At 42.3% G+C, this 9,904-nt stretch overlaps 1 pseudogene; it reads left to right on the top strand.

Annotated features, from left to right (window-relative positions):
• Positions 1–1,385: 1,385 nt before the first annotated feature.
• LOC121766748 lies at positions 1,386–8,117 on the top strand (annotated as a pseudogene).
• The last annotated feature ends 1,787 nt before the right edge of the window (positions 8,118–9,904 follow it).

Genomic DNA, 9,904 nt, shown 5'->3' with positions numbered 1-9,904 from the left:
AACAAGAGTACAAGACAATGGATAATTTAAATTGAAATAAGACGAAGAAGGTGAAAATGATATCAATTTTATTGAATTTGAGTTGTAACGGACAACGATACATTACAATTTACAATACATATACAAGTATACAACATACAATAATGTAATATAAATTTGAAATTAAATTCTTCCATTTCCCCCCATTTTTTAATCTATAAATACCCCCCTCTATTCTCATTTACATTCACCACACTCTTATGTTAATAAGAGTTTCTCTCTTCAATCTCCCAATTCTCTCTCTTTGTCTCCAATTTCTCATTTGTGCTATTGTGCTTCCATTTAATTACTCAAGTGCTACTCTTATTACGCATTGTTATACACTTATACTTGTTCCCGTAGTTCTTCCATTTTTCCCTCCATTTCATGTTTTTTTATTTGTAAATTATATTACATTGTTGTATGTTGTATACTTGTATATGTATTGTAAATTGTAATGTATCGTTGTCCGTTACAACACAAATTCAATAAAATTGATATCATTTTCATCTTATTCGTCTTATTTCAATTTAAATTATCCATTGTCTTGTTCCAATTTATTGTATAAGTCCAAATTTCAAATTTATATTACATTATTGTATGTTGTATACTTGTATATGTATTGTAAATTGTAATGTATCGTTGTCCGTTACAACTCAAATTCAATAAAATTGATATCATTTTCACCTTCTTCGTCTTATTTCAATTTAAATTATCCATTGTCTTGTACTCTTGTTCCAATTTATTGTATAAGTCCAAATTTCAAATTTATATTACATTATTGTATGTTGTATACTTGTATATGTATTGTAAATTGTAATGTATCGTTGTCCGTTACAACTCAAATTTAATAAAATTGATATCATTTTCATCATATTCGTCTTATTTCAATTTAAATTATCCATTATCTTGTTCCAATTTATTGTATAAGTCCAAATTTCAAATTTATATTACATTATTGTATGTTGTATACTTGTATACATATTGTAAATTGTAATGTATCGTTGTCCGTTACAACTCAAACTCAATAAAATAGATATCATTTCTTCCTTATTCGCCGTATTTCTATTTGAAGTATACATTGTCTTGTTCCAATTTGTTGTATAAATCCAAATTTCAAATTAAAAAAAAAATACAACCGAACCGCGAAACCGCCGGTTCCGAACCGGAACCGCCTAAACCGCCGGAAAAATCGGCGGTTCCTAACCGGAACCGGAACCGCCGGTTTTCGAACCGGAACCGGAACCGGAACCGTGAAATAGCCTCACGGTTCGGTTCCGGTTCCGCCTTCGACCGAACCGGAACCGGCGGTTCCGAACCGAAACCGCCGGTTCGTGAACCGTGGGCAACACTAGGTATACCCGCATATGGTGAGGGTAGAGGAGATTCCCCTCCCTTTGAGCCATCATTTTCAGCCATTGAATAAAGTAGAAGTTCAAAAGAACAAATAAAAGAAAAGATGATAGGTCAGAACCTAGGATGAACCTAGGCTCTGATACCATAAAAGCTTAAGAGCGGAGGACATTGATGAAAGCTTTTGAAGACCATAACAAGAATAGAAAGCCAAAGAGTGAACGATTTAGATTAATTAACAAGTGAAGTTTACAGAGTTTTATCATGGCTTTATATATTTCAATAAGAAGGATCTAGATGCTAGCATCTGTAACAAACTATTATCTTCACTCGGTAGCAATGCAACACGTTGATTGAATCTGAGGACCACTAGCCACGCTTTGTCTCTTTCTCTCCTTTGTCCGGCTTCCTTGGAGGTGGTCCCAGCAGAATATCTTTCCAAGTCATCTTAGCTGAACGAGATGCCACATCGCTAGTCTTCTCGTGTTCACAATTCTTGCACTAGTCAGTAATTGTATCCGTGGGTGGTTCTCACGAGTCATATCTTCATCTTTAGGCCATCCACAACGCTGTCTCTATACCGTCTCTTAAACCGTCTCTTAACTACTATTTGAGCACTATTTGAGGGCCCCACTGTCCTTTTTTCCTCCATCTCTTAACTAAGAGACGGAACCTGCAACGCTCCGTCTCTTAACCGTCTCTATACCGTCTCTTAATTACTATTCATTCAATTTAATTTATAATTTTTTTTAAAACCCAATTCAATTTAAACAAACACACTTTATTAAAATTAAAACAATATTACAACTTAACATTAAAAAAAACGAAGACATAATTAAAATTCTAAAAAAATAAAAATGACATAATTTTTTCAGGTTATCGCAGAAGTAGTCGCGTACTAACCGTGCGGCGGCTTCCTCCCGGTTCCGATTGATGTACTTCTGGGAGCGTCGTGGGGGTGGTGCGGCTTCCTCCGCCTCTCGTCGTCGATCTTCTTAGAGTGATTGTTCCATTAATTGGCGCATTTGCTCAAAAGGATCCATTTGTTTGAGTTGATTGAAGATGGAAATTGGAGTGATAGAGAGGATTTGAGAGGAATAGATGTGTGTTTGTGTTTGAAATGAGTATGGAATAGAATTATTTATAGAGTAAAAAAATTAAAAATTTAAAAAATGAAAATAAATATTTAACGGTAATATTACCGTTTGAAAAAAAAAAAATTTTTTTATTAAAAATCGATTTTTTTTTTAAAAAAATGAATTATTGCGTCATCAGTGACGACGCCCACTCGCGGGCCAGCGAGTGGGCGTCACGCACGCATGGGGACGTGCCACGTGTCCCTGGCGCGTGGCGAGACAGCTCGTCTCGTGTCTCTCCGAGACGAGCTACGCGACGAGACGGTCGCGAGCTGGAGACGAGATGGGCGCTGCAATGCGTCTCGCGGGGGTCTCGTCTCTCCGAGACGAGACGCGAGCCCGGCGCGAGACGCGTTGTGGATGGTCTTAGAGCATCTCCAATGCTGGCGGACGTCAAATAGCCGTCAAATAGCCTTCACACTGCCACATCATCAGCACTACAATTCTCCTGCCACATCAGCTTGCCACATCAACTGGACATCAAATAGCCATCAAATAGCCTTCACACTACCTATCCACATCACTAATAACAATTATATAATTTAATTTACAATTGTATCAACATACATAATTTAATTTACGAGACAAATACGGAAAATTCGAATAATAATATTAAAATTTAAAAAGTACATTACTTTTAAAAAAAGTACAACAATTTAAAAAAATTACAAAAAGTAAAAAGTACATTAATTTAAAAAAGTAAAACAAAATCACTCATCGCCGCCGTCCTCGTCTCCGTCGTCGCCCAACGCTTCTTCACTTCCGTCGCCGCCGCCTCCGTCGCCACCTACGCCGCGGCTATTCCCGCCGGTGTCCCTCCTCATCGCCTCCAGTTCTTCACGCTGGCTCTGGAGCAATACGCGAAGAAAATCCTTCACCTCGGGGTCCACCGCCGCTTGGAAGTCGGCTAAGGTCTTCACCATTTGAGCGCGCGTTTGTTGGCGCGCGAAGAATTTGAGCTCCTCGGTAGACCTGCCGAGGGGGGATGCCGAATGGACATCCTGGGAACTCGGTGTGCCCCCCCTCGCAACCTGCTGCGCCCGCCTTTGCCCAACCGGGCGAGGTCGGCGACCGAACGACCGAGGAGTCGGGACCTCCTGGGCCGTCTCGGGGAGGTCTGACGAACCACCGCTGCTGCCGCTATAATCTCCGGTATAGTTCAGTGTCTGCCTCTTCGGCCAGCCAGCGTCGACGCCTGCCCGGAATTTCTCCGACTCGTTGAGCACAACGTAGCAGTTCCAGTAGGTGAACTCATAGTACTTCTTATCCGGATCGGGGTAGGCTCTTTCCGCAATCCTCCTGCAGTCTTCCTCTGTTTGGCCACTGGTCTGCATGCGGAGGGCGTTGGCGTACAAACCCGAAAATCGAGAGACGCCAGCCCTGATTCGGTCCCAGCACTTCCGGACCTCCTCCCCGGTGCACGGTCTCCCTTCAGGGCAAAATGCCCTGTAGGCTGCAGCTATCTTCGCCCACAAGTTGACGATCCTCTGGTTGTTTGAAACGAGAGGATCGTCGCAAACACTCACCCACGCCTTGGCAACCGCAACGTTCTCCGCGTCCGTCCACTTCCTCCGGCCCCGGATTTCGGCGCGGGGCTGCGACGACTCGCCGACCTTCTTCGCCTTGCCCTTCTTCTTACCCCGCCCTACTCCCTGGCTTTGAATGAGAGTTTCAGAAACGTCGTTAATATCAAAACCCAAGTCCGCTAAGGAGAAGGTCTCCGAATACTGTGCATCCGTTGGGGTCGATGTGTGCGAAGAACCGGTGGAAAAATCAAAAGTCGGCCGATAGGCGTTGTCCCCCCCGTGCGTCGCCTGCGACTGTGGAATCATATGTTGCGCCGGTGGCATCATCTGCTGCGCCGGTGGCTGCATGCCGGGTGCCCACCCCGGCATCATCTGCATAGGGGGCTGCATGCCGGGTGCCCACCCCGGAATCATCTGCTGCCACGGGTACACGTTGTAGTACCCGCTCATTGGAGGCCAACCACCTCCCCCAGGAGCCGGGGAAGTATGGGACCCTGCCCCGGGAGTCGGGGGCGTCTGAGACCCTACACCGGGAGCCGGGGGAGTCTGAGACCATCCCCCGGGATTAACTGGAGTACCTTCGTAGTTGTTCTCCATTGCTCGTTATTGATCTTGTACAGAAAGTAAGGTAGAGAGAGAGTACTCGTTAAAACAAGTGGTGCGAATGAAAATGAGGTTCAACGCGCGTATATATTGTGTTTTGCGAAAAAAAAAAAAATATTTAAATCCGACGCCGGTTTGGCGCCGATCCGGGAGCCACAATGGCGCCCGTGAGGATCGGCGTGGGAACCGGCGTCAGCGCGGGAATCGGCATGGCGACGCCGATTTTGACGCCGATTTCGCCCACGCCGGTTCCAATGGTTCGGCGTCAAACCGGCGTGGGCGAAAAATCGGCGCTCCGGTGGTGACGCCGACCATTGGAGATGCTCTTAATTCTCTTGAGAGTGGCTAGGTTAACACGAATCTCGGCTACCTCACAAACAAAGAAACGGAGGTGAAGCTTCCCGACCTATCCGCGTCAAGAACAAGACGCCGGCTACCATCCAAATCACTGCCGAGCAAATCCTCCGTGAAGCCAGAGAGCGTCAGGAGGCTGAAATCCGACCTCCCAAGCAGAAAATCACCGACTCCGCCGAGCTCGGAGATTACCGCCTCCGCAAACGCAAGGAATTCGAAGAGCGCGCTGGAACAAGAGCGTGTGGGTCAAGTATGCTAAATGGGAAGAATCTCAGAAGGATTTTGCCCGATCTCGCTCAGTGTGGGAGCGCGCGCTCGATGTGGATAACAGAGACCACACATTGTGGCTCAAGTATGCTGATTTTGAGATGAAGAATAAGTTTGTCAATGACGCTAGAAAGGTATGGGATCGTGCGACGCTGTTGCTGCCGAGAGTGGATCAGCTCTGGTACAAGTACGTTCACATGGAGGAGGTTTTGGGGCGAGGCAGATTTTTGAGAGGTGGATGAATTGGATGCCTGATCAGCAAGGCTGGCTTTCGTACATCAAATTCGAACTTAGGTATAATGAGGTTGAGAGGGCCAGAGATATTTTTGAGCGCTTTGTGGAATGTCACCCTAGGGTTAGTGCCTGGATTAGGTTTTCTAAGTTTGAGATGAAGAATGGGGAGATAGCGCGTGCAAGGAATTGTTATGGGACGGCTGTAAATAAGCTGGGGGATGCTGAGGAGTTGTTTGTTGCTTTTGCTGACTTTGAAGAGTAATGTAAGGAAACTGAGAGAGCTAGATGCATCTATAAGTTTGCTCTGGATCACATTCCCAAGGGAAGGGCGGAGGAGCTGTACAAGAAGTTTCTTGCATTTGAGAAGCAATATGGTGATAGGGAAGGAATTGATGATGCTATTTTTTGGAGAGAGAAGGTTTCAGTATGAGGATGAGGTCAGGAAGAACCCTCTTGATTATGATGTATGGTTTAATTACATACGGTCAGAAGAGCGCTGTGGGGACAGGCGAAGGATTGAGGATGTTTACAAGAGGGCTATAGCGAATTTGCCTCCTGCTCAGGAGAAGCGCTACTGGGAACTATACATATACATGTGGTAAGCTTAATGCTTCCACCTTTACTAAGTGAATCGCTTGGCTGAGATTCATTCGGATATGCTCTGTCTGTTTTCTGATGATTGTCGAATTTATGTTGTTTTCAGGATTAAATATATGTTTTGTATGAGGAGCTCGATGCACAGGATGTTGACCGAACAAGGGACATATATAAGTAAGATCCTGTTTCTATTATTCTGTGTTATTTAAAGAATATATTGATTGCGTATTAAGTTTTGTTTGTATTGGATGTATCCTAAGCTTAATTATTCTTGTCACACTTATAGTAGTTTTCAATGGTTGCTGATACGTTTTTGAACTGCGAAGCTTGTGTCTGAAGATGATTCCTCATAAGAAATTTTCTTTTGCAAAGATTTGGCTGATGTCTGCACAATTCGAAATACACCACTTAAATATTGATCGTGCTCGGAAAATATTGGGGTCAGCAATTGGCATGGCTGCCAAAGATAAGGTTTGCTACATGTTTCATATGAAGTTTAGTTTTTTATATTGTTCATACTCTGGTCTTCCTCGAACAACACTCTAAATGCATCATATTGCAAGCAGATCTTTAAGAAGTACATTGAGATGGAGCTGCAACTTGGTAACATAGAACGGTGCAGGAAACATTGCGAAAAATACTTGGAGTGGTCTCCTGAGAACTGTTATGCATGGAGCAAATATGCTGAATTGGAGAGATCTTTGTCGGAAACTGATCGTGCCAGAGCTCTTTTTGAGCTTGCCACTGACCAGCCTGCTTTAGACATGCCTGAGTTACTATGGAAGGTATGCAATCTCTGCATGTTGCAAACTTGCAAACATATAAATAGCTCCAGAGTGAATTGACTTGAATATATTTTGATGTTATACCTATTTGAAACAGGCATACATTGATTTTGAGATTTCTGAGTGCGAGTACGAAAGAACTAGAGCTCTTTATGAAAGACTTTTGGACAGAACTAAGCACTTGAATGTGTGGATTAGCTATGCCAAATTTGAGGTATCTGCTATGAAAGAGGTCCTCCAGGACTTGTATAAGAGTGAATGCAAGAAAAAATGCCTTCGTCGTGCCAGAGGTAAGAACTTACTATTCTAGGAGTCAATTTCTTGCATTATCTTTTCTGATATATCTGCTAATCTCGATGCTAAGTCTTATCATTATCGTGAATTTGATCTCACACCTTCCCCTGTTCTTCGGATGTGTTTGAAAGGGGGCCCTCAGCTATTTTAGAACTTCTGCCCCTGAATTGAAAGAGGAAAGAGCAATGCTTTTGGAAGAGTGGTTGAACAAGGAGAAAAGTTTCGATGAGCTTGGTAACGTGGAGTTGGTTACTGCTAAGCTTCCAAAGAAACTAAAGAAGAGAAGGCACATAGAAACCGAAGACGGTCCAGCTGGGTATGTAATTTTGGTCCTTTTCCCCCTCTTTCTTAAGATTTTTGTACTGCTGAATCTGATCTATCTCTGCTTGGCCTGTTCTTATTTTTGTTACTGTGTTGACTGATTGAACCTTAAGAACGTGGATAATCATGTCATGTGGCCACAACCACATTTTTATTGGCTTATTGGGATTGTTAGCACTTGAGAGTTATTGATTCACCTAAATTACTATGTCTTGGTTGACTTATGTGATTCCAATGTTTTCTCCCTCATAATTGATACCATTTGCTAAAACATGGAAAGAAAAGAATCAATGTCTGTTTTGATTTTTCTTTTTCTCCTTCCAGACCCTGTTACAGTGTGTTACGTGTGCCGAAATCATGGAAATAACTCTTTGGGTTGAACAAATTCTGATGTTTTGATATTGTGCAGTTATGAGGAGTATATTGACTACCTATTCCCAGAAGAAACACAGACAACATATCTCAAAAGTTTGGAAGCGGCATTGAAGTGGAAGAAGCAGAAAATTGTTTCGGACGATGACTAGTTGGGTAGCACTGATGTGGCCATTTGATCTTATTGTTAATATTGGCTTCTGACATTCTTGTATGTACATAAGCTGCAAAAAGAATTTTGGTAGTATTGTCCAACATTTCTTCAGTAGGTTTATACTTAGGGACAAAAGGTGATTCGCTCACCCCAGGCGCCCCCATAACCCGGCCCGACATCGCTATGGAGGGGTTCAAACACGGTACCTCAGTACACTGGTAACCAGCACACAAGGAGCCACCACAGTGGTGAAACTCCCACACTGCGGCTGCCAGCATTCGATCCTGTCTGCTTAGGGACAATCTACCACCCATGAACCAACTGAGTTAAGCCCGTGCGGGCATTCAGTAGGTTTATACTACTATTATTCAAGAGGTTCATTTGGTATACATTGATTGCAATGTCTTTACTGAATAGTAGCATATATCTGATCATTGCTGCACTGAAGAGCTGTGCAGTTTTGCTTTGGCTTGGAATGAATGAACGTATAACAAGAATTCTTGGAATGCCACGGCCATTCTTGATTGATACTGAGCTAACTATAGTTCAAGTTCGTATATCGTATGTGTCATTAGCCCGGTTGTTCTAGCTAGTAAACCTTACGACCTGAACAAAATTCAGAAGACTGTAAAAAGGTTGATCAATGACTTTTTCTCTTTGCAGCTGACATACTAAATTTGTGCAAAATGAGATTAAATTTTAGTAGCAGTATTAGCTTATTATCATTTGCAGAGCAACATGTTTGCCTGGGCAATGTTTAGAAGGAGGCTTTGAAAGCCATTTTGGTCGCTCCTTTGTTTCTCTACTGTATAATGTTGATGCAGACTGAGTGGTAGCTAGTATAATACCGACTTTGTATTCCTTTTCAAGATTTAGTAATTAGATTTAGTAAAAAAATGTGTTTTATCTAATTACAAAAAAATATAAAAAAATGAAATGACATTAATTTTTTAGATGAACTGAAACTTAAAAAAAATAACCATTGATTATAGACGTAATCATGTAATGAGAAAATTATAAAAAGATGGAATGAGACTAATTTTTGTAGATGAACTAACAAGAAAAAATAATCTATCTGAATATTGATGATTGACTATGCTTTTTATGTGATCGATCTTGATGTACGGCCCCAATCCTCACAAAGCCAACTCTCAACAAACATATATTACTGCAATATACTCCTATTAACAAATTTAATTTAAATTAATAAGTTATAACAATTAAAATTAGAGCACTAAGATTTTTATTATTATATAGTTTAGAAAAATCATTTAATCCATATAAGAAACAAAATACGAATACGAAAGTACTACTAACACTCAACTTTTTGACAAATATTTAACATCTGGAACTTTTGATTAAGTGCCAATTGATTCAGGTTCCACCAACCCCTAAGAGCATCCACTATAACACGCCCGCGGCTATAGCCGCGTTTGGGGCGGAAGCGGGGCGGAAGCGGGGCGCCTTATAGTGGCGGAGTTGTCCGCCCCGGAGGTGGACGCGGCGAGGGGGGAGGGAGGCGGCGGACGCGGGATAGCCGCGTGCGGGGCGAGGACGCGGCGATGGAGCTATAGCCGCGCCTATAGGCGCGGCGCCTATAGTGTAATGAGGAAGAAGCCGCGACTATTCGAAGCGAATTTTTTATTTTTTTTTTACATTTCAATTCACCTATAAATACACCCCACTCCATTCATTATTTTCACACCATTCAAACACAACATCTATACAAATTTCTCTCACTACAATTTGGGGTCGGAAATGAACAATTTGAGGAGAGACAACTGAAATGAACAATTTCTCTCATTTATATAAGTATATTATGTTAGCCTGTATCATATTGCATAATATGATAATAGAAGATGAAGGATTTGCGGCAGAGCGATGGGTGCC

This window comes from Salvia splendens, chromosome 15 (assembly GCF_004379255.2).
Source record: "Salvia splendens isolate huo1 chromosome 15, SspV2, whole genome shotgun sequence".
NCBI classification, from domain to species: domain Eukaryota; kingdom Viridiplantae; phylum Streptophyta; class Magnoliopsida; order Lamiales; family Lamiaceae; genus Salvia; species Salvia splendens.
The sequence above is the reverse complement of the archived record's forward strand: the minus strand, read 5'-3'. Positions and strand labels throughout refer to the sequence as shown.